At 45.0% G+C, this 25,374-nt stretch overlaps 1 protein-coding gene across 1 annotated transcript in view; it reads right to left on the reverse strand.

The window, feature by feature from the left end:
• The window catches only part of LOC126278372 (uncharacterized), a 538,771-nt gene that overhangs the window by 206,200 nt on the left and 307,197 nt on the right, over positions 1–25,374 (reverse strand). The window lies entirely within an intron of this gene.

The following is a 25,374-nucleotide window of genomic DNA, read 5'->3' on the forward strand; positions in this document are numbered from 1 at the left end:
ATTAGAATGACTAGAAAAAGTAATATTTACGTTCGAGTGTCACCTAGTTATTTACGCAAGATGAGCAATCACTTACTTATTCCTTAAATACATCTTTTACTATAGAGTTGTAATACGTAATATTCATGGTTATAAGTTCCTTCGCCTTTATCAGAGCAACAACAAAATCGGAGTCCTTAACATTATTTTCATCAACAGAGATAGCAAAAATGAGAAATGGTGCAATGATAATCTCTGCTTTTCTTATGCGAGGAGTAACGCCTTTGGTCCCTACACACGGCACAGTATCTGTTACAGTGATTTCCGTAATAACATGTGATAAAATGGTTCTAATGGCTCTGAGCACTGGTCATCAGTCCCCTACAACTTAGAACTACTTAAACCTAACTAACCTAAGGACATCACACACAACCATGCCCGAGGCAGGATTTGAACCTGCGGCCGTAGCGGTCACGATGTTCCAAACTGAAGCGCGTAGAACCGCACGGCCTAACATGTGATATTACAGTGTTTAATTTATCTAGGTTTTTTTAGTAAATTTCGGACTCGCATCCCGCTTTCAGTCACTCATTCAGATAACCAACGCTGCACTTAATCTGGAAACTTGCATCGTCTACTACGTACGAACGTGACGTATCAAATTCAGTGCGAAAAATTTGGCTATATGCGAGTAGCGCCTACGCTCTGAGGCTTCCGTATACAATCTCATTTCTTTATATGGACATTTCTTCCATCATGGGAATCGACAATCTCAACGATTTTTGCCTATTATGGATGCTGATACTGGGAAGGTATTGGTCCCGCCAATTCCAAAGACTTTCGAAAATGTTTTAACTTTAAATCTGTAGTCGGATAACAAATGAATTTCTTTTCGTGTGATACGACTGCAAATTAACAATTTTCGGATGTTTCCTTTTAGTTTTATTCTGAAGCTCAGCTTCTTGCCAAATTTCATGATTCTACATCGACGGCAAGTACCTTATAGGTTTTGAGTTTGCGAGTATCAAAATATGTGACACTAGTGGCCGTATCTTTTGATGCACTGAATTCTAAAGCTACAACATTTTTACACCGTAAAGGGACCGTACAACTCAGAATGTGAGAGAAATTTCAACTTAATACGTCTACCAGGACCTGTAAAAAGAGGGTTTTTAACAGTCGGACAGAGAAACCGACAGAAAAGTAATCCTATAAGATTTTCGTCTTTACCGGTCGATGTATGGATTCTTAAGAAGACTAAAGTAGTGAAGAGAAGTAGAAATGAGGGTGGCAATAACCTTAGCATCAGAATTGGGAACTATGATGTAGATGATTTTAACCAATTCAGCTACCTCTGAAGCAAAGCAACACACGGCGGATAAAGCAAGGAAGACATGTAGAACAGAGTAGCACAAGTAAAAGGGGCTTTCCTGGCCAAACAAGCGTTTTCAGAAGATAAGACCACTTCAGCTATAAGTATTTATAGACACTGTCAGACATAGAACGCTCCTGTGATGCTGTGACTAACAGTATCTGGCGAACAAGCGGGATCCCCATACACCGAAACAGTGATGAAAGCACAGACCGCATATGATCCTCTACGAGAAGCGTTTAATCTGAGCAGCTTATGGTATGCGAGTATGTCTCGTACACGATATGTTGTGAGGCGTATGAGGAACCGCTAGGTGCTCAAATTCCACGTTATCCCGTAGGTGATCATATACGGACAGTGCTTTAATCACTATTTAGGTGTGGGGGGAGACCGTAATAGCTGACCAGATACTGTTACTGGTATAACGGGATCGTTCTGTGTTACTTTATGACGTCCTCTACTTTGTGTAAATTGCTTACTTTGAACGCTGCGTCATCCAATTTCTTTCCTCGATCGGAACCATTTTATTCCACCTGATGGTGCAGCTAAAATAATCCGAAACCGGTCTTGCCTATAAACAAAGGACTAACAGCCTAAGCGTCTTACCTTTTCAAAATGATATAAACAGGCTGTGTCTGCCGTGATTTAAAAGTCTGCTGCGCAAGAGAAGCGTACTACCATTGAACATCGGCCCTAAGTTGAGTAAGAAATTTCTGAGAGTGTTTGTTAGGAGCGCAGCGTGGCTGGAAGTGTGGCTGTGTTGAAAATTAAGTGGACTGATAAGAAATGAGCAGGTTGTTGTTAGGATCGGTTGGAAGAGGAAAATATCGAAAAACAGTGAAGAGAAGAAGTCACAAGGTAATAAAACATTACAAATTATAAGTAGTTGGTCTATATATTAGGTGCCCCCGAGAAAGAGAACACCGGCTGCTGTGGAGCGCTATAAAAATGGTGCCAGCCGTGTGAGCCATCACCGCTACGTAAGTAATGGTCGGGAAGATTATATTAGCAGGGTATGTTGGGTCGATAAGGGATATGAGGAATAGAAGAAAGGATCTACTGTGTGGCGGCGTGACCATGGTAAGAACATGATTGAAGTTGGTCTGTTTGTTGGTACATCACCCTGCGTGGTGTACCATTTGCAGCCAGTGGTTCTAAAAAAAGATACTAATAAACAGGCAACGGAATCTAAAATGACAGTCAGTTTGAAACCTAACAGTAACTGTTGTTGTTGTTGAACGCAATTCTGTCTCCATCAGTTTGCGATGGTAATGATGTTTGGTTTGTGGGGCGCTCAACTGCGCGGTCATCAGCGGCCGTACAATGTCCCAATTTTTGCACAGTCCAATTTTTTACACCATCCAGTCTAGCCACTGTCACGAGTGGTGGTGGTGATGATGATGATGATGATGACAATACCGACACCCAGTCCCCGGACAGAGAAAATAACCAACTCGGCCGGGAAACGAACCCGGGTCCCCGTGATCCACAGGCAGCAATGCTAGCCCCTAGACCACGAGCTGCAGACCCTCATCAGTTTGCGACGTAATAACTGCATCCACCGAACATTTTGAGACTCGTGGTTCGATAAACACAATTTCTTACAACGGCATACGCGATTGTCGGTCACCTATACTTCATCTACATCTGCATAATGAGTACGCTGCTGGCACTATCGTCATCCAAGATGAACAGCGAGTGAAACGTGGGAATCAACATCCTCGCAATTCAGCAGGATATGGCGAACCTGAAGAGAATTCTTCACCGAACTGACGGCATTTTCGTTCAGTGTGCCTAATTTCGGACGATAAAGTGTTCTCATGTTGCGATTCTGTTCTCCTCCCCACTTTCTCGTATTGGAAATTTTGTTACATACACTGTTTCTGGAATTCTGGAAAATTGCAAATCGCATTCAAAAAAGGTTGTAATAAAAGCTGTTCGTCTTAAATGGGGACATCAGACATCTAAGTTGGCAGCTCAGCGCCACAATGAGGAGGCGGAAGGGAGTCGATTTTGAAAAAGTGCAAAGGAAGCCCAATTATTTTATTGAGAATTCGGATTTACCGGGAGATCGTAGCGTGATAGGTCGCGGTTCAGATTAAAATAGGATAAAAACCGTAGTAAAGCGATAATACCTTAAGAAATAAACATCAAATTTGCAGCACGACAGGTTACAAAGGCAGATACTCTAAAATTTTTAATTGGAAACTGGTTTCATACTGCAAAATAATTTGATTGTCCAGAACATAATAAGTCACTTTTCCACAGTATTGGTTTAATTTCTTTCACAGATGTCGCTAAAATGGAGAGCAGTTGGAATAACTCAGTGGTTTGGAACAATGTTCCAAATAATTTCCATTTTAGCAGCATCCATTAATCAAATTACACCAGTAATGGGGCCAAAGTAACGTTCACTCTCGCACAAAAAAGAAATCAATGTACCAGAAAGAATTATTCTGATGGGACGGAAATCAGCAGATATGAGATACATATACAGACAAACAGTCACAGAAAAGTTTGAGTATTTATTAAAGAGACACAGGTTCAGAAATTGAGCAAGTCAATAAAGACTGGTGCACGTCTGGTTCAAAAGTGGTTCAAACGGCTCTGAACACTATGGGACTTAACATCTGAGGTCATCAGTCTCCTAGAACTTAGAACTACTTGAACCTAACTAACCTAAGGACATCACACACAGCCAATCCCGAGGCATGATTCGAACCTGCGACCGTAGCAGCCGCGCGGTTCCACACTGTAGCGCCTATAACCTCTCGGCCACCACGGCCGACGCACGTCTGGTCCCTATGCAAACAGTTACTGATTGTTTGGCATTGAGTTACAGCTGTCTTATGATAAAAATAGTACCAAATACTGTCCAATTAGCGCGTTACCATCCCGAGACGATTGAATGGCCCTGCCCATAATGTGCCAGACATTCATAGCTGGGGAGAGACATTGCTACCTTTGTGGCCATCGTAGGCTCTGGCAAGCACGAAGACACTCTCGCCATGTGAAGGTGGGCATTATCCTTCTGAAATGCAAAACCAGGAGGCTTGCCATGAAGGGCAAGAAAACGAGGCGGAGAATGTAGTCGGCGAACAGCTGCGCTACAAGGGTTCCGCGGATGATAACAAAAGAGGTTCTCCTGGGAAAAGAAATGGCACCTCATACCATGACTTCCGCTTGTAGGGTCATATAATGGGCAATAGTCAGGTTGGTGTCCCACCTTTGTTCGTAAGGTCTTCAAACAAGTCTTCAGAGCCGGCCGCTGTGCCCGAGCGGTTCTACGCGCTTCAGTCGGGAACTGCGCGACCGCTACTGTCACAGGTTCGAATCCTGCCTCGGGAATGGATGTGTGTGATGTACGTAGGTTAGCTAGGTTTAAGTAGTTCTAAGTTATACGGGACTGATGACCTCAGATGTTAAGTCCCATAGTGCTCAGAGCCATTTGAACCAAGTCTTCAGTCCGGATTCTCATTGGAGTAGAATCGCCTTCAGTGATGAGTCCTGCTTCGAACTGATTGATGACCAGAAAAAAGTTGTCTGGAGATACCCTTGACGGCAATACAGTACCAACCTGTCACCCACCTTATAGCCTGATAACCAGTCTGAGGTGCGACTTATTTTCTTAGGACCCTTTTGTTGGCATCCCAAGCAACTCTACATCGAAGCGGAACCCTGACGATATTCTATGCCCCATCTTGTAGCCATTCATAGCGAACCATCCTCGGTTTAATGAATGTAGCTCCATCCTCTGTCTGGAGTGTGGGACTACGACTGGTCAACTTGCAATAATACAATACCAATAGCCGTTATTTAGGTTTTACTCTCACGCCACCAGTTTCGAAGATGACTTAATGTAAAGTCGGAACTGGTAGCCTAAAAATAAAACCTACTGGTATTGTATTATTGCAGCTTGCGTTTATGTTCCAGCAAGATAATGACCTCCTGCACACGGCGACAGTTTATTCTGCTTGTCTTCTTGCTCACCAAACCGACCTTGGCCAGCAAGGTCGCCTGATTCTCCCCCCCCCCCCAAAAAAAAAATTGAGAACGTTTGGAGCATTACGGCAGCGCCCTCAACCAGTTCGGGATTGTGGCGTTCTAACGCCTGAATTGCACAAAATTTGGCACTATATCCTTAAGCAGGACGTTCGAAATTCTGTCAGCCAATGCTAAGCCGAATACGTGCTTACCTAAGGACCAAATGTGGACCAATGCGTTATCAACTTCCTCAATATGTGGAGCTCTTTCTCTGGAATAAACATCCGATTTTTCTGAAATTGTAATCATCTGTTTGTCTATATATGTACGCCACATCTATCGATTTCCATCCAATTTCGATAATTCCTTAGTGACCTGTCACTTTTATGTTTTGCAGTTTATATGTTCTGGAAAATCAAGAGCTTTTTTTTTATTTTTGCTCCAAAGAAACGATTTCTCATTGTAGATTTCAAAATAATCGCCTTTCTAACCTACCGGACACGAAATCTGACAACGGCCGGGAGAGTGATCTACTGGTCACAAGCCCCTAAGTATCTGCGTCCGTTCACTCCCAAGGGCTGAGGATGACGCTGCGACCGGCCGGTGTGGCCGAGCGGTTCTAGGCGCTAGTCTGGCACCGCGCGCCCGCTACGGTCGCAGATTCGAATCCTGCTTGGGCATGGATGTGTGTGATGACCTTAGGTTGGTCAGGTTTAAGTATTTCTAAGTTCTAGGGGACTGATGACCTCAGAAGTTGAGTCCCATGGTGCTCAGAGCCATTTGAACCATTTTTGATGACACAGCGGCCGATCGGTACCACTAGATGGTCAAGGCCTTGTCGCAAGGTGTTCTCATTTTGACTCCTGCCATCCTAATCTGATGTGTATTTCTTAGATATTATTATTTTACTACAGTTGTTACCCATCATTCATCCAAAAAAATATTAAATACAAAACTTACTTAAACACGAAAACTTCTTTCTCGAGAATCCAAATCGACAATAATTGCTTTTTTCCATTTAACATACAGTTGACCGGCAGGGCCCTCAGATTGGTATCATTGAATGTCCCCATTGGAAACGAACAACTTTGATTCCAACCTGTTTTTAATCAGATTTCTAAATTTTCAGACAGTTCTAAAAACAGGTATGCCTCCCAAAGCACGAAAGTCGAAGACGTGCCTCTGAGCACACGACTTTGCCTGTGTGTCTATGAGTGTGAGTGTGAGTGTGTGTACGTGTGTGTGTATGTGTGTGTGTGTGTGTGTGTGTGTGTGTGAGAGAGAGAGAGAGAGAGAGAGAGAGAGAGAGAGAGACTGAAGCCTTGTACAATAAGCTACTCGGCAGCGTATAGCTGTTGAGATAGCATGAGAAAACAACGCAGTGTATTTACGCAGGAGCGCGCGTCAACAAACAGCGTATCATCTCAACGGCGCATTTGGTATACAAGGCCAGAGCGAAGCCACGAAGCCACGAAAAGCCGCCAAAACGCAGTCCAGGACCGGCCGTGCAGGAAGTGGAGCGACCGATGCTCGTTGCGGGCTACACGATCATCGCCCGCGGGCCATAAGCGGGCGTAAACAGCGCAGGATCGCAAGCGGTGCGCAATAACCGACTCTCAAGTGAGGCCCGTAAATCCTCCTGTTCCCCCTCCCCCTCGCCCCTCTTCAGCGTGCTCTGACACGCAGAACAGTCGCCCGTGCACCGTAAACAGCGCCGACTTTATGGCTGTACCACTGTGGCTGTCCGGCGGCGACCGCCGCGAATGTGTGGACTGGAGAGGGCGTATTTCCGTGCTTACACGCTGTGCCCACAGTGTCTCTGTGTGAGTCCGCCGTGTTGGAACGAACGGGAGATGGAAAAGCGTATCGGTCACTTGCAACCGCCGGGCTATTAAATTTACCCTTTACGTGCAAAGATCGCAGTTCTGGGAGCGCTTAACTCGATCCGCCCGCAGGGACTCATACGGAAACTTATTCCGGAGTATTAACGATCCACCAAGATTTCAATCGCGTGGAAGCTAGCTTGCGCCGTCGCGGCATGAGGTTGTTACGCAGTGGAGTCCAAAATGAGGCCGTGTTTATTGACTTCCGAAAAGCCGTGTTTATTGACCTCTCTAAGAACATACCAGTTAAAGCGTTTAAATTTTCATATCAAGGGTGTCTTAGAATTGCACCGACAACCTTCAAAGGGGTGCGAGAGGTGTGTTGAGGAACAAATGACGATAGGAACTGTGGTCCGGAAACGACATCCAATGACGCTACAGTGTATCGAAGTTACAGGCGCCGAAGCCTGCCGCTGGGCTCCCACTCCTCCCCCCCCCCCCCCCCCCTGCAAAACAGCCGATGTGAGCCACACGAACACACGAACAGACCGCGGACAGGTCGAGATCACCGGTTTTGGATTTTCAGTGATCGCAGCTGATTGTCACGATTGCCAATGGAACAGGTGCAGCTGGCTACTGTATAGAAGGGCCTTCTCTGCCATGAATACGATGCTCTGACGTCGTCGTAGCTGACGGTATCAGATAAAGACTTCTATCCGTAGTGCTTCGTTCTCCGGAGCCCTCTGTACTATAAAAAAAATTTCTATTCAGTACCAGCAACATAATACATGACAACCCACTTCCCAACTCGTTAATGGACACAGGACATAGGACTAAAACTAAACCCATCTAAAACCCAAGCGGTACTTGTCGGTCACTCTAATCTCATTACCGCAAAACATCGGGAATCTGTACCGTTTAGTGTCCTAAATGGAACAAATTTAAACTTCTCTCCCTCAGCAAAGAGTTTGGGAGTAATAATAGATGAAAATCTCAATTGGACAGAGCACGTAACTGCAGTGTGCAAAAAAAGCATCAGCATCCCTTCATGTCCTACAAAAATATAAGAAACTCTTCCCTTTGGATCTGAAAAAGAAATTAGTGGAAACGCTCATACTCCCAATCATTGACTACAGTGATATTATCTTACAAGGCCTCTCTCTGGAAAATTCGCGACGTCTGGAACTGGTCATGAATGCCGCGTCCGATATATTAGTGACATTCGAGTTTTTGATCACATTTCGCCAGCATATGCAAAATTGTACTGGCTGCGTGCAGACAAACGCAGAGATTTCCATACACTCTGTTTCATCTACTGCCTTATAAATGTACAATGTCTCTCAAATCGCTCCTCGTCCTTAACGCTTATGTCGGAACAACATGACAGAAACACACGTTCCCATCATAATAAAATCCTCTGTTCCACTGCATCGCTCAGTCATCTTCTCCAAATCCTTTACAGTAGCGGGAACCCGACTCTGGAGTAACCTCCCTCATGTCCGGCTTCAAAAAACAGTTAATGACGTATCTGCTTAAGCAATAGTAATGCCTTCCTCTGTACATGAATGCACTTCACCTCATTACTTCCCTCTTTCCCCCTCCTTAAATCGCCCTTCCCCAAAACTCGCTGTACTAGTAAACATCTACTTTACACACTAAGATATTAATGTACATCTGCACAAATCGTCATTGCTATTGCCAATTTTTCTCATGTTTATCATTATTATTAGATTTTTTTTACTGTTACTATTATTCTTTTATCATAATTTGTATGTATAGCACCTGTTGTAAAAATACTGCCTGCACTTACTTTATTAGGTCTTAGTCATTACTCTTTATTCACATTGTCACTAGAGTAATCTCATTTCCTTAATTAAACTATTGTGATGATGTAACGGTGATGTGTGATATGCTACATGTGTGAAACACTGGTCCGATGTAAGAGAGGGCCTGATGGCTCTAACCTGATCAGGTTAAATAAATAAAATAAGTAAATAATTCTACATCTAATGTTTACAGTTACTGCAGCTGATTTGCTATTACTACAGGATTGTATTCCTATTTCCACTATGAGAATTTCGTGTTACTTAACTACTGGGTCAACTACTTGGTTACTATGATAGTGTCTATTGTTTAATTGCAGCGCGGAGGGGCGCCATATCACGGATTGTGTTACCCCTTCTGCCGGAGGTTCGAGTCCTCCCTCGGGCATGGGTGTGTGTGTGTTGTTCTTAGCATAAGATGTAAGCCTAGGGACCGATGACCTCAGCAGTTTGGCCCCCTTAGAATTCGCACACACACACACCGAGCTAATCCCAGTGGGCGTGACCCTGACACCAGGTTGGTCCACTGCAGTTTACCTACGGTTAGTTTATCCTTTTGCAGATATACATCTAACCTAAATGTATTAACACTACAGTTATAATTCGTGCGTTTTCCAATCGGTGTTTGATGCACCCTCCCCATATACCCGAGACGTGGTGAATTCCAGCCGTAAGGGTGCTAGACAAGTCCACCCCCCGGCGTTACGGGACAGGTGCTTTGTGTGTTAGTTAGCCAATGCCTCTAGTCATTGTTATTCCTTAGAAATTCTTTGATAACGGTGGTTGATACCTCGTTAGCAAGTTCGTTGAGGATCTCAAATATACTTTGTTGCCAGAGCACGTGGTACGTGTCGTGGCTAGGTAACTGTTGTCTAATCCGAGGTACTAGATCGTCGAAAAGGTGGCACTCGAACGCCAAATGGTCTGAAGTGCCCTCTCTGGAGCCACAGTGACACGATGGTGTAGCCCGCTTACTGAATCGGCGTAGATATGCCAGATTAGATCCTTGTCCAGAGAGACAGTGCAGCAGTCCTCTGGTAGATTTGAAGTGCCTAAGCTGTAGGCGCTGCTTGATGTCTGGTAACAACTGATGAGTTCTGCGCCCAGTTTCTCCTCCATCAAATTGCTCCTGCGATAGTTCCACACCCCCTTCGTCTAGCTGCAGATTTATCTCCAACCTGAATGGCCATTATTTCAACTATTTTCTCCTTGTTGTCTTTGTTTAGCCTATACCATGCTGCTTGGCCTCTAATCGTAATGTCAAGAGGGCAAATTCCCCCGCCCCCCCCCTTCCCGGAGTCGTTCTGTATGCCCCTACCGAAGGCAGAAGCTTTTTCTGATGCAACCTTCTGACGGCCACGGCAGGCATGACCCTTGTGAGTGTGTGGGCCAAGACATGCGAACCATACTTTACAATAGATGTTAATATGCTGTTGTAGTACAGCTTAATCAGGTCTGCTGGTCAGTGGAAACGCTTGTGTCCGATGCAAAACAGGTTGTTAAGTATCTCCAGCGACATCTTGGTCACTGTGTCGATATGTGTCGTATAACTCCATTTCTCATCGAAGACTACCTGCAAGTATCGGGTCTAGCGGCACCGAAGAACTGGTGAGCCGTCTATTCTTACGATTCCTAATAAGTTGTCCTCTTAGGAGTACGTAGGTGGACTTGCTATGTGCTACCGACCTATTTGCTTTACAGCTCCGTGTTGTCGATATTGGCATAGCCTTTTCCACTTTCGGTTCAGTGTCCTCGCGGCTACGGCAGCCAACGAACACAAGGAGGTCTTCTGTGTAGGGTATAACCTCTATCACATCCTCATTGTTCTTCAAGTTGTCCAGAAGAGACTCCATATTAACGTCCAAAAAAACTGGCCTCAGGACCGAGCCCTGTGGACATACCTTCGTTATCTTTTGGCTCATTTTACGGCTAGGGGACAATAGCCAGACATCCCTTTCTTCAAAACACATACTAAGACGCCCATATAGCGGCCCAGAGAACACAACTTCTCCAGCAGGCAGGCGAAGAATCTCCTATGTTTCATGGTATGGTGTAGGGTATATAACAGATAAAGAACGAGAGCGTCGAAATTACAGGTTCGAACGTTGGTCTTCGCAACAGTCATCGCCGTCTACTCCCCTGCACTGTGCTGCAATCGAACGCATTAAATGAATAGCAACAGACATTCCGAGATGTCGGCACCGTTATTGACTTTTAAGGACAGGAACCATGAATGCAGTGTTATGGGGTGCAGATATACGTGTAGACATTGTGGCAGGCATCAGTCAGTAGGGTCCAAGTGACGTACATTAACATTTAAATACTTTCAACGAAGTCAACAACGTGTGAAACAAACGTTAAAAACTAAATGTTCACTTGCGATCGAAACTGTTTCTTGACTTGTTTAAATGAGTTCAACGGATCCATGGTACATCTCGCAACAATGCTTTCTCCACTTACCAATCAATATAGTTACAGTATGTGCTCATTATTCCTACCACCAGCGTACGAGAACAAATGACGATAGGAACCCGTGTCCGCAAACTTCATTCAGCGACGCTACAGAGTGTCGAAGGTACAGACGACGGTGCCGGCCACTGCGCCTCCCCTCCTCTGCCTTCTATTGTCTGCCGAACTCGCACAAACAAACGAAACTCGACACGGTATGTGTAGCATCGCCACTCGCTCTTCCGCTGACTCGACCAGGGAATCGTATACCACATTCTTCAGATTGCTCCACAAGAACTCCAGCTGGTTCAGCTCAGGCGACCGAGGTGGCCGACCACCTCGGCCAGTCCAGCGAACCCCAGCATCCATCCAATTTGGGTTCAAGCAGCTCGAATGAAATTTACGTTTGTCAAATCATGCTGCGACTCCATCTTTCGACAGACTAGAAGGGGCACATCTTCCAGTAACTACGGCAGCACTTCCCAGGGTAACGTTGTGTAGCTGTCGCCTTTCAATCGAGGGCAAAACAAGTAATGGCCAGTCACGTAATCGTGGACCATGCAAGTCCGTAAACTGATGTTGAGCATTTCCTGATGAACGCCTTGGTGGGAGGTGTATGCACTTCTCCTCCGCCTACACATTGTACACTCCTGTAAATGGAAAAAAGAACACATTGACACCGGTGTGTCAGACCCACCATACTTGCTCCGGACACTGCGAGAGGGCTGTACAAGCAATGATCACACGCACGGCACAGCGGACACACCAGGAACCACGGTGTTGGCCGTCGAATGTCGCTAGCTGCGCAGCATTTGTGCACCGCCGCCGTCAGTGTCAGCCAGTTTGCCGTGGCATACGGAGCTCCATCGCAGTCTTTAACACTGATAGCATGCCGCGACAGCGTGGACGTGAACCGTATGTGCAGTTGACGGACTTTGAGCGAGGGCGTATAGTGGGCATGCGGGAGGCCCGGTGGACGTACCGCCGAATTGCTCAACACGTGGGGCGTAAGGTCTCAACAGTACATCGATGTTGTCGCCAGTGGTCGGCGGAAGGTGCACGTGCCGTCGACCTGGGACCGGACCGCAGCGACGCACGGATGCACGCCAAGATCGTAGGATCCTACGCAGTGCCGTAGGGGACGGCACCGCCACTTCCCAGCAAATTAGGGACACTGTTGCTCCTGGGGTATCGGCGAGGACCATTCGCAACCGTCTCCATGAAGCTGGGCTACGGTCCCGCACACCGTTAGGCCGTCTTCCGCTCACGCCCCAACATCGTGCAGCCCGCCTCCAGTGGTGTCGCGACAGGCGTGAATGGAGGGACGAATGGAGACGTGTCGTCTTCAGCGATAAGAGTGGCTTCTGCCTTGGTGCCAATGATGGTCGTATACGTGTTTGGCGCCGTGCAGGTGAGCGCCACAATCAGGACTGCATACGACCGAGGCACACAGGGCCAACACCCGGCATCATGGTGTGGGGAGCGATCTCCTACACTGGCCGTACACCACTGGTGATCGTCGAGGGGACACTGAATAGTGCACTGTACATCCAAACCGTCATCGAACCCATCGTTCTACCATTCCTAGACCGGCAAGGGAACTAGCTGTTCCAACAGGACAATGCACGTCCGCATGTATCCCGTGCCACCCAACGTGCTCTAGAAGGTGTAAGTCAACTACGCTGGCCAGCAAGATCTCCAGATCTGTCCCCCATTGAGCATGTTTGGGACTGGATGAAGCGTCGTCTCACGCGGTCTGCACGTCCAGCACGAACGCTGGTCCAACTGAGGCGCCAGGTGGAAATGGCATGGCTAGCCGTTCCACAGGACTACATCCAGCATCTCTACGATCGTCTCCATGGGAGAATAGCAGCCTGCATTGCTGCGAAAGGTGGATATACACTGTACTAGTGCCGACGTTGTGCATGCTCTGTTGCCTGTGTCTATGTGCATGTGGTTCTGTCAGTGTGATCATGTAATGTATCTGACCCCAGGAATGTGTCAATAAAGTTTCCCCTTCCTGGGACAATGAATTCACGGTGTTCTTATTTCAATTTCCAGGAGTGTATTTGTGGGTGTTGAACTCAATCTCATGGGTGAAAGACATCTCTTCCTTGAGCAACACATAAGCACTGTAATACGGCTCCCTGGCGCAACACTCCAGGAACCACTGTCCGAACAGACGTGAAACAACACTGGTGTCTACTGAAGGTTAGTTAGGTTTACGTAGTTCTAAGCACTAGAGGACTGATGACCTCAGAAGTTAAGTCCCATAGTTCTCAGAGCAATTTGAACCATTTTTTAATGCCTTGTCGTACAGGGGGTCTGTTTACTTGAAAGTCGCTTTTGCGGCTGTGCTTGTCCGAAGGAACTTTCAGTAGTGTTGAAAATAACACAGACACTGCATATCGTATTTATCGGCCGACTCCGAGCAAGCTACTTTAAAGTAAAATATCTCCCTTGTAAGGTAATATGCATAATCGATGTAAGAGTACAGGTTGCAGACACATGCTTGACAACATATGGAAGTTTGGATCCGGCCGTGAGTCGTGCTCGGGTAGTCTAACGGTAAAGCTACCACTCGCGAGAAGCGGAAAATCTGGGTTCGAGTCTTGGTCCGCCACAAATTTTCCTTCTCATCCCGTCATACAGCTGAAGGTTGTCCACATTTGCAACTGCGAATATACTGACGTGCTTGCATACCCAAAGTCTGAACAACCTGTGTTTACAATCGTAGAGTTAGGTAAAACTTCTGGTAGTGGTGAGAGCACACTGAAATTTTTTGTTGGAGAAATTAGTTTGGCCAATATCGAGAGCTTTTACTGCTAGTACATGTTCTAAAACAGTTAGGTAAGGCGTAAAGTTTCAAATGTTTTTGTTCTGTCAGGTACCATAATGGTTCAAAATTTTCGAATGATTCGGCCCACGCCTGCATTCGTTTTCGCTACTCGCTGATTTCTGTTCTTATTTCGTTTTCAAGCAGCAGCTGCAATGAGCGGACTGTAATTAATGTAAGAGCAGAGCTGCATCAAGCATGTGCCTGTTGCGGAGGCCCACGGGCAGTAACATTCGCTGAAAGGTCGTTGAGGACACACTGTTGGTAGCCCTTTGCTCATCTGGGTGGTCAATTTCTCTATAGTTGCACGACTATTCGCACGTACACATCTCAGCAGCCGTCATTCAACCCGTATCTTCTATGATCCGTGGTGCTCAGCTGCTGCTTCGGATAGCGCCCATATATACAGATGTCTGAAATCAAAATTCAAAGTCATAACATACCGTTTTTCTAATCGATACATGCCATAATTAGAAGTACTGTCCTTCGCAGATTTCTATGATGAAGTGACACATCGTACGTCAACACTACAACAAGACAACACGGGGTGGCGCCATGTTGAAATAAGCGTCCTCTATGTAAAATGGAAGAGTAATGTAAAATACAAGCAATAAGGAATATATCACATTAAAAAAAAGTATACAGTGATGGTAATTGATAATACCAATTTAAATAATTACAAGTGAAAATGTCTGAACATTCTTTGTTAGATGATAATGTCAAATTAAATACATACGTCAAAACTACGATCATCTAAATTGTAAGAAGAGATAAACTCGCTAAAAATATGATTCCATTACACAAATTTAGGAAATGAAACTTATTGACATGATGACGGAACCGAATAGGGGTGTCAATGGCCATCTGCCGTTCTACATACGAAGTACAAGTGCATCAAAAGGTACATTTATGTAACTTCCAATAGATGACTCTGTGATGCACTTGTAGTTCGTATGTAGAACGGCCATTTACACCACTATTCGGTTCCGTCATCATGACAAATAAGTTCCATTTCCTGAATTTGTGTGAATGGAATCATATTTTTAACGAGTTTACCTCTTCCTACAATTTTGGTGATCGTAGTTGTGACGTATATATTTAATTTGTTAATATCATCTTACAAACAATGTGCATTTTCCCTTTTTGTAATTATTTAAATTGGTATTATCAATTACCATCACTGTATACTTTTTTGTAATGTGATATATTCCTTATTGCTTGTATTTTACATTACTCTTCCATTTTACATAGAGGACGCTTATTTCAACGTAGCGGCACCCCGTGTTGTCTTGTTGTAGTGTTAACCTATGATGTGTCACTTCATCATAGAAATCTGCGAAGGACAGTACTTCTACTTGTGGCATGTATCGGTTAGAAAAATGCAGCGATGATGTCTGATATCAGTCGAAATCGATCTGCAACAAGATGAATAAATTATGTTTCCGCGACTGGTTGCTACATTCTTTATAATTTTATATTCCACGGTCGCTGCACAGAAAGGGAACCTTATGAAGCCCAACATTCAAAAGTGCTACAGAGGTTGTGTGTGGTAATACAACCTTCGCAGCACTGGTGTTGGTAGACTGAGGAGGTTGCGTCAGCGCACGTCACACGTGCCCTCGCTGTCGACAAAGCGGGCGAGACGATGGAGCCGGTTACGTGCGATGAGATCCACGACGTAATCAACAGAGATGCTTGGAATAACTCACATGTCATCGACGGATTGCCGATAGAATTTTATCGCTCCTTCCTTGTGCTAATGGCGTCGCGGTGGACGGCGATGTTTCATGAATTGCTGACAACGGACAACGCATTACCGCCGGCCTTTGTCACAAGTATTATTACACTCATCCACAAACCGACACCGGGGGTCCCCAACTCTGCTTAAGGCAGACTATAAATTTTTTTCACCACTCATGGCGGCGCGCTCCCACAAGATACTACCGTGATTCTATCCCTGGAACAGGCAACTCCAGATGACTCCGTTAATATACAAACAGCTACGGGGTAATTTTACAGTTTAGTCGTGGCAGTAGCGCGCTATGCAGAATCAGCAACGTTGTGGTTGTCATTGAATTTGATTGCGTGTTACACAAGGTGACTTACCGTTTTCTATTCCCTGTAATGAGCCGAATGGGTCCTCCATCAGCCATTTATTACTATCATTCGTTACCTCTACAGCGTCTCGGAATTCCTGGTTCAGCTCAATGGCTGTGTGGCGCGACCATGACCATACGTCCCTCTTTAAGGCAAGATTTCCGATTTCCGACTTCCATCACTATTCGAAGCCATAGCGCTGGAGCGTCTCATTAGGAGCCTGACGACCCGCCTTTCTGGTCTCATGTTGCGACTGCACACTTTTCGTTGTCGTGTGTACGCTGACGACCTCCTTCTCTTAAAGCGCTGACGGACCATAACACAGACGGTACTCGATTCGACGTCAGCATACGGAGCTGCAGGGGGCAGTGCCATGAATGACGTTAAATCCTCGTTAACGCCCACATCCTTTCACAAGACGAGTTTGTATTCATCCCTTGTGTACAGTACCTATGATACCTTGATTTTATTTTCGCCTCTACCTGCGTCACGCGACTGCCATCAATTTTCGAGGTACTCTCCAAATTACCTGAGCCGTGTGGCTCGATCAGTGATGTTGCCGCCGCCGGTGTGGGTCATCTTGGCCCGCTCGGTTGGCCGTGCTGTCTAACGCACGTCTTTCCGGAGTGGGAAGGAGCGCCTTATCCCTGGCACGAAACCGCCCGGCGTACTTGCGTCGAGGTCCGGTGAGCCGACCAGTCTGTGGATGGTTTTTAGGCGGTTTTCCATCTGCTACGCCGAATGCGGGCTGGTTCCCCGTACTCCGCTTCAGCAACACTATGTCGGCGATTGCTGCGCGAACAAGTTCTCCACGTACGGATACACCACCATTACTCTACCACGCAAACATAGGGGTTACACTCGTCTCGTCTGGTGCGAGCCGGCCCTCCCCAGGGGGGAGGGGGGGGGGGGGGGCATCACCGGGGGCCGAACCGCACAATAACCCTGGGTTCGGTGTGGGGTGGCGGAGGGTGAAGTGGACGGCGGTAGCCGTCGTGGGGCTGTGGACCACTGCGGCTGCGGCGGGGACGGAGCCTCTCCGTCGTTTCTAGGCCCCTGGTTACCATACAATACAATACAATACAATACAATGGGTCATCTGAAAGGTGGTGTGCGCAGAGCGCGCGGTGGCGCCACCTGCCGGGCCCATCGGGCTGCGGAGGGCAAGCTCTAGCATGTAGCAACGAATTTGCTTTGGGACGCCTGGCAGTAACGTCGTTTGTGAAGTCTGGCGGACAGTACAGGCGCCGTGCGACGCAGCAGGAAGAGCACATATAAAAGGGGCTGTTTACCCGGGTGACGGCGCTGTAGCTAATATCGCCGGCGTAGCAGCAGTCACCTTACTGGTAAGCCGTTGGTGTATTTCGCTTGCTACATGTCTCCTGGCACCGGGATCTGCGGCGTCTGGCTTTGTAGAACAAGCGAGGGCCTTGCTTGTGCTGTAAATTGTGGCCGGAATCGACTACTGGGTTCTGTGCTGGCCAAGAGAAGTCTACTAGTATCATACGTAGCCTTAATTTGAGGAAGTTTGGAGTACAGAACTGTTTCATAATGAAACATGGACAGTCAGGGAACCGGAACAGATGGGAATCGAAGCATTTGAGATGTTGTGCTACAGAAGAATGTTCAAAGTTACGTAAACTAATAAGGTAAGGAATGAAGAATTTCTCTGAAGAATTGGCGAGAAAAGGAGTACATAGACAACACTGACAAGATGAGGGACAGAATGAGACGACATCTGTTAAGACACCAGGAACTAATTTCCAAGGTAGTAAAGGGAACTGTAGAGGGTGAAAACTGTAGAGGAAGTCAGAGATTGGAATATATCCAGCAAATAATTTACGACGTATGTTGCAAGTGCTAATCTGAGATGAAGAGGTTGGCGCGAGAGAAGAAATGTCGGCGGGCATCAAAACAGTCAGAAAACCGATGACTCAAAAAAGTGTGCTCGCGGGGGATGTGACGCGTAATTGAAAAACTGTCATGATTATGTATTATTATCAAAATATGATTGTCCACTTTAGTAAGAACGACTGTGAGGTGGAGTCTGATTGGGACGTGGTACCACAGCCGAATACTCTGTGCTAACTCCGCAAAGCTTGTCTGATGATACTCGACTCTGACAAGTGAAATCTGTAATGCTAAATCAAAATGTGTGCTATGTGTGGCTTTTTATCTGAATCTCTGCAGCTTTGTGACGCGCCGTGCAAAAATACCATTATTTGATAATGACAGCACTCCGCGACGTCATTTCAAACCGTTTCTAAACTTTTTGTCGGTTACATGCTTAACGTCGGGTATTTAACACATTAAGTTATCTTTAAATTAATCAAAAGTATGACTTTTTTTTAGAGGCGAGTATGGGTCTTCAAGGAATTGGGAGTTTAATGGTTACTTACTTCTTGGACGGAAGCACTGTTGGGTTAAGAAGCAGCTGCATCCCGTAAGGTAGGCAAGAAAAGGGCGTGACTTTCAAGCGGAACTTAGGAACTCTTGTTGCAATTTCATCCAAATATAGTAGGTACATGACTTGTTATTTGTACAGAAATAATGCGGGAGTATCATTCCCCCTACCATTAGACATGAGTAGGGGTGACGAAGAAATGTTCGAAAACGACCTGTCGATATTTATTTCCTACAGCTGGAATACTTTTAAAAGTATGGAGTGCAATTTTTCTCTTATTTGTGCTGTTCGTTGTGTGAACTAGTAGGCGACAATGAGCACTGCAACGATCCAATAATTTTGCCAACGAGCTCTGGTAACGAAGGTGAAGCCACACGGCTGAATACCACAGATACGTTTAAGCTGCAGGGTGTAAAACTCATACGTATGTAATATACGCACGTATGTTCTTCTAAGCCGCTGGACCGATAACAACTAAACTTGGTAAACATATTTCCTACTCCCTCTAAAGAATTACCGTGTGGCAAAAATCACAAACTTTCAGTTGGGGTAAGGGTGGGGGCGATAAAGGTGGGTTGCTGGGCGGGACCGTGTTGACAAAGAGGGGGTAGTAGGAGTTGGACAGAGTGAGGGAGGATGAGAAGCTGCATAGAGAGAGAGGAGAAAGTGATAGACAGAAAGAGGGGAGAAATGGAAATGCCGTGTGGCCAGGGTCTCCCGTCAGGTAGACCGTTCGCCTGGTGCAAGTCTTTCGAGTTGACGCCACTTCGGCGACTTGCGTGTCGATGCGGATGAAATGATGACGAAGAGGACAACACAACACCCAGTCCCTGAGAGGAGAAAATCTCCGAACCAGCCAGGAATCGAACCCGGGCCGTTAGGGATGACATTCCGTTCCACTGACCACTCAGCTACCAGGGGCAGACTAGAGAGGAGGACAGGGACAGTAGGAGAGAGACCAATAGAAGTTGTGAATAATTAAATATCCGAAAAAAACGACTTTCTTAGCTAGTATTAAACACCGTAGTCGCTGTATCCCTGGCAGATGCTAACAAAACAGGTAAATGAGTACCCTTTATGTTATCGTCATTTTTATATTATGCGCTCAAAATGTTAACCACCTATAAGGCGAAGAAACCGAAGACAGGTACGCAATGTTTCATCCCGAAATTCACTTGTACTTATTGTAGCGCAGGTCCATGTGATATATCACTTCAAGCCTTTGGGAGCCGTCCGTCTTTCCTTGTAGGTCTCAGTAATTTTTCCCGTACGTAAAGGTCAAAATGCGTTACGTCTGGTGAGCGTAAAGGTCATTTTGTGTTTCCCAAAGCAGGCAGGAATTTCTACACACTTGATTAGGCGAAAACCTCTTCGCCTCCGTTTCAGAAACATCGAGAACTATTAAAACCCTAAAAGCAACAGAAGAGGGATGGTACGTTCTAAGAAGTGCAACCAACAATAAAAATTAAGGGATGTATTCACAGGGACCACAGAAGTACTGAACTAATGAATAACTTATTTCCCTGAAATTTTGGCAGCCGTAATGTGGGTGTTACATTTGTCCACGACAAATACGATCCTCATATTATCCAAAAGATTTAGTGTCCATTTCTAGCGACGATGATGCCATAGACTCACCAAGTGCTGATCTTAAAACGTCGTGTGACAACACTGGGTAGACTAAAAATATCTACATAGTGCCATTTATTGTACATGCTGACAACTACCGTTAAATCATCGAACACACAAGCCTTCAGTTGCAATGGAAATTTGTATTTGAACTAGCTCAGTACCTAATGTTGCCCTGGTATGCACGGAATTCGTCTTCTGTTACCACCTCCTCCTTCCCCCTTTCTGTATCCTCCTGCTCCTCCCCCTCATTCCGCCCAACTCCTCGTACGTTTTATTCTGTCTCCCTCCACCACGCCCAACTCTCTGCCCACACCCGCCTGTTCCCTGTCCTTCTGTGTTCTTCTTCCCATTCATGTCCTCCTCCCATACTCAATCTGCTCCTACCTGCTCTCTCTCTCACAATTTCCTTCAATTTCCTTTCTCTGCCTATCTCCTCTTCGCTCCTCTACGTGTCCATCTCCTCCTATTTCCTTTCTCTATCCATTTCTCCCTCCCTGTCTCTGTTCATTTTCTTCTCATCTCTATCTATGCCCATCTCTTCCTTCTCCCTCTCTGTGTGTCCATCTCCTCCACTCTCCTTCTCTCTCCAAGTTATCACACCCCTTCCAATAGGAGATCACTGTTTCTTACCCTATAGTATTCCATTTCAGAATATGTGTATCAAGTTCTTTTGAAACCTATCCAGGGATATAGGAGGAAGTTTTCATCCATGACTATTCCTAAAGACACACCTGTCACATGTATTTCATATGGAAAATATTTCACACATATTTGTACACAGATTTCGCCTGGATCCCTTGCGAATAAAGATCAGTAGTTTCGTTTCCACGCAACTCATTGTTCAAGACGTCATGTCTCCTGAAATGTGTGTTGTACAAAGATGTATTTTGTACGCAAATCCAGTGGCATTTGTTTCCACTGTCCGCGAAATGTGTTGCGAATAGAGTTAGTAGTACAGAAGTAATAAATTAAATCGTTTTGCCTGATGTTTTAGTGCATGAACAGCGCAAATATAGTTAGCGATAAACCTTTTTCCTCTTATCATTTCACAGGGGATGTCTGCCAGAAAACGACTCATAAATTAATAAATGGTTGAAATCAAGTGTAAAGTTTATTTTAGGTCATTAAGTCCTCAATTTCTCAAATAATGGATGAATGTAGCCTGGCTGTTTGCGCGTCTTGAGCTACGAGACGTTTCCACTCACACCCCAAACCCTTTGAGAGGGAGATGGGTCTTTTCAGACAGTAAGTGATATGGCTACCAAGATTGGTTGAAATCGATCCAGTGGTTTAGGAGGAGATGCTGAACAGGCATACATATATACATACATACATACACTTTTATAACAGGTATAGATTACTTTTTTGAAGGATTTCGTGACGCCATCAGCTAACCTTCTATTTGATTGGTGTACGACTGTACAGGATCTGCCTCAGGACACTTTTAAGTATCTAAGATGAATAATACGTTGGATGCATTAAGATCGCTTATGAATTTAATATAAGAACAAGTCAAAATACGACATACTTTATGGACGATTATTTAATGGAATATATTGACATGTACGTCTTCGTTGCTATGACTGCATATAATTGTCATAAAATAAAGTAGAAATTAGAAATTGTTTTTCGCAATTTTAGGGGCACACTAATTTTTAGCAGTATTTGCAAAACTCTTATAGCACTGTTTTAACGTATTTACACTAGCAAGATTACAATTACTTTATAAAAATCTGATAATTATGTCTTTGTTCTCAGTTATATTTAATTATCGTTCATCGTTGATAAATTTATTAAAATGACATGTAAGTATTAGTTTTATTATTGTGGGAGCACGTTATTTCCGATAGTTGTTACAAATCTGTTACATATACAGTATAAATTCTATCGCAGTAGTCTAATGAAACATTACTGAAAACCATGAAAATCTAAAGAAGCCTTCCATGAGCTGGTTTATGGATTCGTGAACTTCCGCTATACAGACGTTCGTATTAAGAAGTCTACAGATAGTCATACATTGTATGGCTCTATTATGCTTCGACGTAGATCTGGTAAAACGTTGTCTAGGAATAAAAGAATGTCAGCTGCAGGTATCACGAAATCATTCATAAAGTTCTTGGCAGCTGCATACCCTATGTACACAGGGTGTTCATTTTAACTGAAGACATTGAAATATTTCGAAAACTACACATCGAATCAAAAAAAGTTATAATTTCAATTTGTTTGTCACGGAGGGGGGCATCCAATGATACTACACTCGACCTCCCACCACACCTCGTTCATGGGTGGCGGGGGGCAACTCTGAAATCTTCCAATAACAACCCATCGTTTTTTTTTAATTGCAGATTACAATTTTATGGCATAATCTACATACGTTTTATCCGAAGCATTTTCTTCGTTTCGCCACAGATGGTGCTGTAATCGCAGGAATGGAAATGAGTGTACAATCGTAATTTACGACATCTACGTCTACGTGATTACTCTACAATTCACAATAAAGTGCTTGTCAGAGGATTCAATGAACCCCCTTCAAGCTGTCTCTGTACCGTTCCACTCTCGATCGACGTGCGGGGAAAACGAGCTCTTACATTTTTCTTTACGAGCCCTGATTTCTGTTACTTTATCTTGATCATCATTTCTCCATATGTAGGTAGGTTCAGACAGAATGTTTTTGCAATCGGAGGAGAAAACTGAAATTTCATCAGAAGATTCCCTCGCAACGAAGAAAGGCCTTTGTTTTAATGATTGCCCTTCCAATTAACGTATCATGTATGTGGCACTATCACCCCTATTTCGCGATAATACAAAACGAACTGCACTGCTTTGAACTTTTACGATGTTATCCGTCACACTCACCTGATGCGGATCCCACACTGCACAGAAATACTCCAGGACAGGGCGGACAAGCGTGGTGTAATCAGTCTCTTTAGCAGAGCTGTTGTAGCTTCCAACTGTTCTGCCAATGAATGGCAGTCTTTGGTTTGCTCTACCCACAACATTATCTATGTGAGTATTGCAATCATTGCAATTTAAGTTACTTTTAATTGTAATCCCTAAGTATTCAGTTGAATTTAAAGCTTTCAGATTTGTGTGAATTATCCCGTAATCGAAATTTAGCAGATTTCTTTTAGTACTCATGTGAGTAATTTCACACTTATCTTTTATTCATGGTTAGTTGCAACTTTTCGCACCATACATATGTCTTATGTATATCATTTTACATTTCATTTTGGTCATGTGATGACTTTACTAGATGGTAAATGACAGCGGCATCTGAAAACAGTCAAAGAGGGCTATTCAGATTGTTTCCTATTTCATTAACATCGATCAGGAACAATAGGGGCCCTACAACTCTTCATTGCCCAACGCAGGGTATTAATTCTGTTTCACTCGATGACTTTCCGCCTGTTTCTACGAACTGTGATCTTTCTGACAGGAAATCTGGAATCCAGTCGCACAGCTGACGCGATATTCCATAGGCACCCAGTGTGGTTACAAGGCGCTTGTGTGGGACGGTGTGGAAAGCCATCTGGAAATGTATGTATGCTACTCAATGTCCCCTGAATATCCACTCGCATGTGGGATCCCACATCAATGCTGCGATGATAAGACAGGCCTCTCATTGGAAACCCGATTCGCAACGTTGTATTCCTCAGACATATCGAACAGGGGGCTACTGATGCGCCACTGCGTATTTGGCTCGAGGCGAACGAGACTCTATATTTACAATTAGAGGAAGTGTTCAAACGCAGTACCGTCAACTCCAACACACTTAGTGATCCGCTTTTCAAATGACTCTACACAGGGCAGAAGCATATCTGTGGGAATGTCAGCACAGGCGTTTCTGACACGATCGACCATCTCTTCACGACCTGTTGCCACTTGCTGGTACACATTATCTTTTAAATATCCCCACAGAAAGAAATCGGGTAACTTCAAATCATTCGACATAGGGGGCCAATTAATTGGGTCACCTCTGCAGATCCACGGACCAGTGTAAACGCTGCCCAATACCTCCCGTGCTCCAATTGTGTAATACACTGGGCAACCGTCATGCTTAAACCACATACTTTGCCGAACGCCCAGGGCAACATCCTGGAGTAGTACCGATAGTTCGTATTCCAGAACTATTCGATATTTGCGTCCATTCAACGTGCCGTCTATTAAATACGGACCAATGAGTTTGTTCCCAATGACGCCACACCATACATTAACCGCCCAAGGACATTGATGGTCACCTTGCCGTAACCAGTGAACTCCCAATAACACACGTTATGTCGGGTAACGCTACCATGGTTTGTAAATATAGACTCACCCCAAAATAGTTCCTCCGGAAAGGACTTGGTGGTCTTTTGCATTTGTTGCCACGCCCATTCACAAACCACTGATCGATTATGGAAATACCGGCATGAAATTTTTGTTGCAGTGATACGTGATACGGATGACACTTATGACGATGCAGTACTGTGACAATACTACTTACGGGCATACCGGAATTGCGATGTAATTGCCGGGTGCTTACCCGTGGTACAACTGTTTCATTAGCTTCTCTTGCATTACGTTTGCTTCGTTTTCTGTTTCCGGTCTGGATGCTGCCATCAGACATAAAGGCGTTGAGAACCGTGTAAAAGAAAGAACAGGAGCGAGTTTTCTCTGGAAAACGCTCGACATGCAAGGCAACAGCAGCGTCAATATTTCTTCTACATTCTCCGTAAATCAAGGTTATTTCGGTTTTTTCCTTCTGTGGTTGCCACTTGTACGTCTGTTCTCCAAATGACAGGTAGTTTAGCAGGCACTTTACACTGAGCAAGTATTGTAATGTTTAGACCCGCTGCCTGTTCTACGCCTGCACGATACGTGTGCTCTTGTCACAGTGTACTGCCTGTTGTGATAAGTCGTAGTTCGCTACAAGCCTACAGTGGCGCTTCGAGTATTTTCCTGCTCCATAATAAAACGCTGTGAATGGGGCTTCCATT

This window comes from Schistocerca gregaria, chromosome 6 (genome assembly GCF_023897955.1).
Source record: "Schistocerca gregaria isolate iqSchGreg1 chromosome 6, iqSchGreg1.2, whole genome shotgun sequence".
In the NCBI taxonomy this organism is placed as follows: domain Eukaryota; kingdom Metazoa; phylum Arthropoda; class Insecta; order Orthoptera; family Acrididae; genus Schistocerca; species Schistocerca gregaria.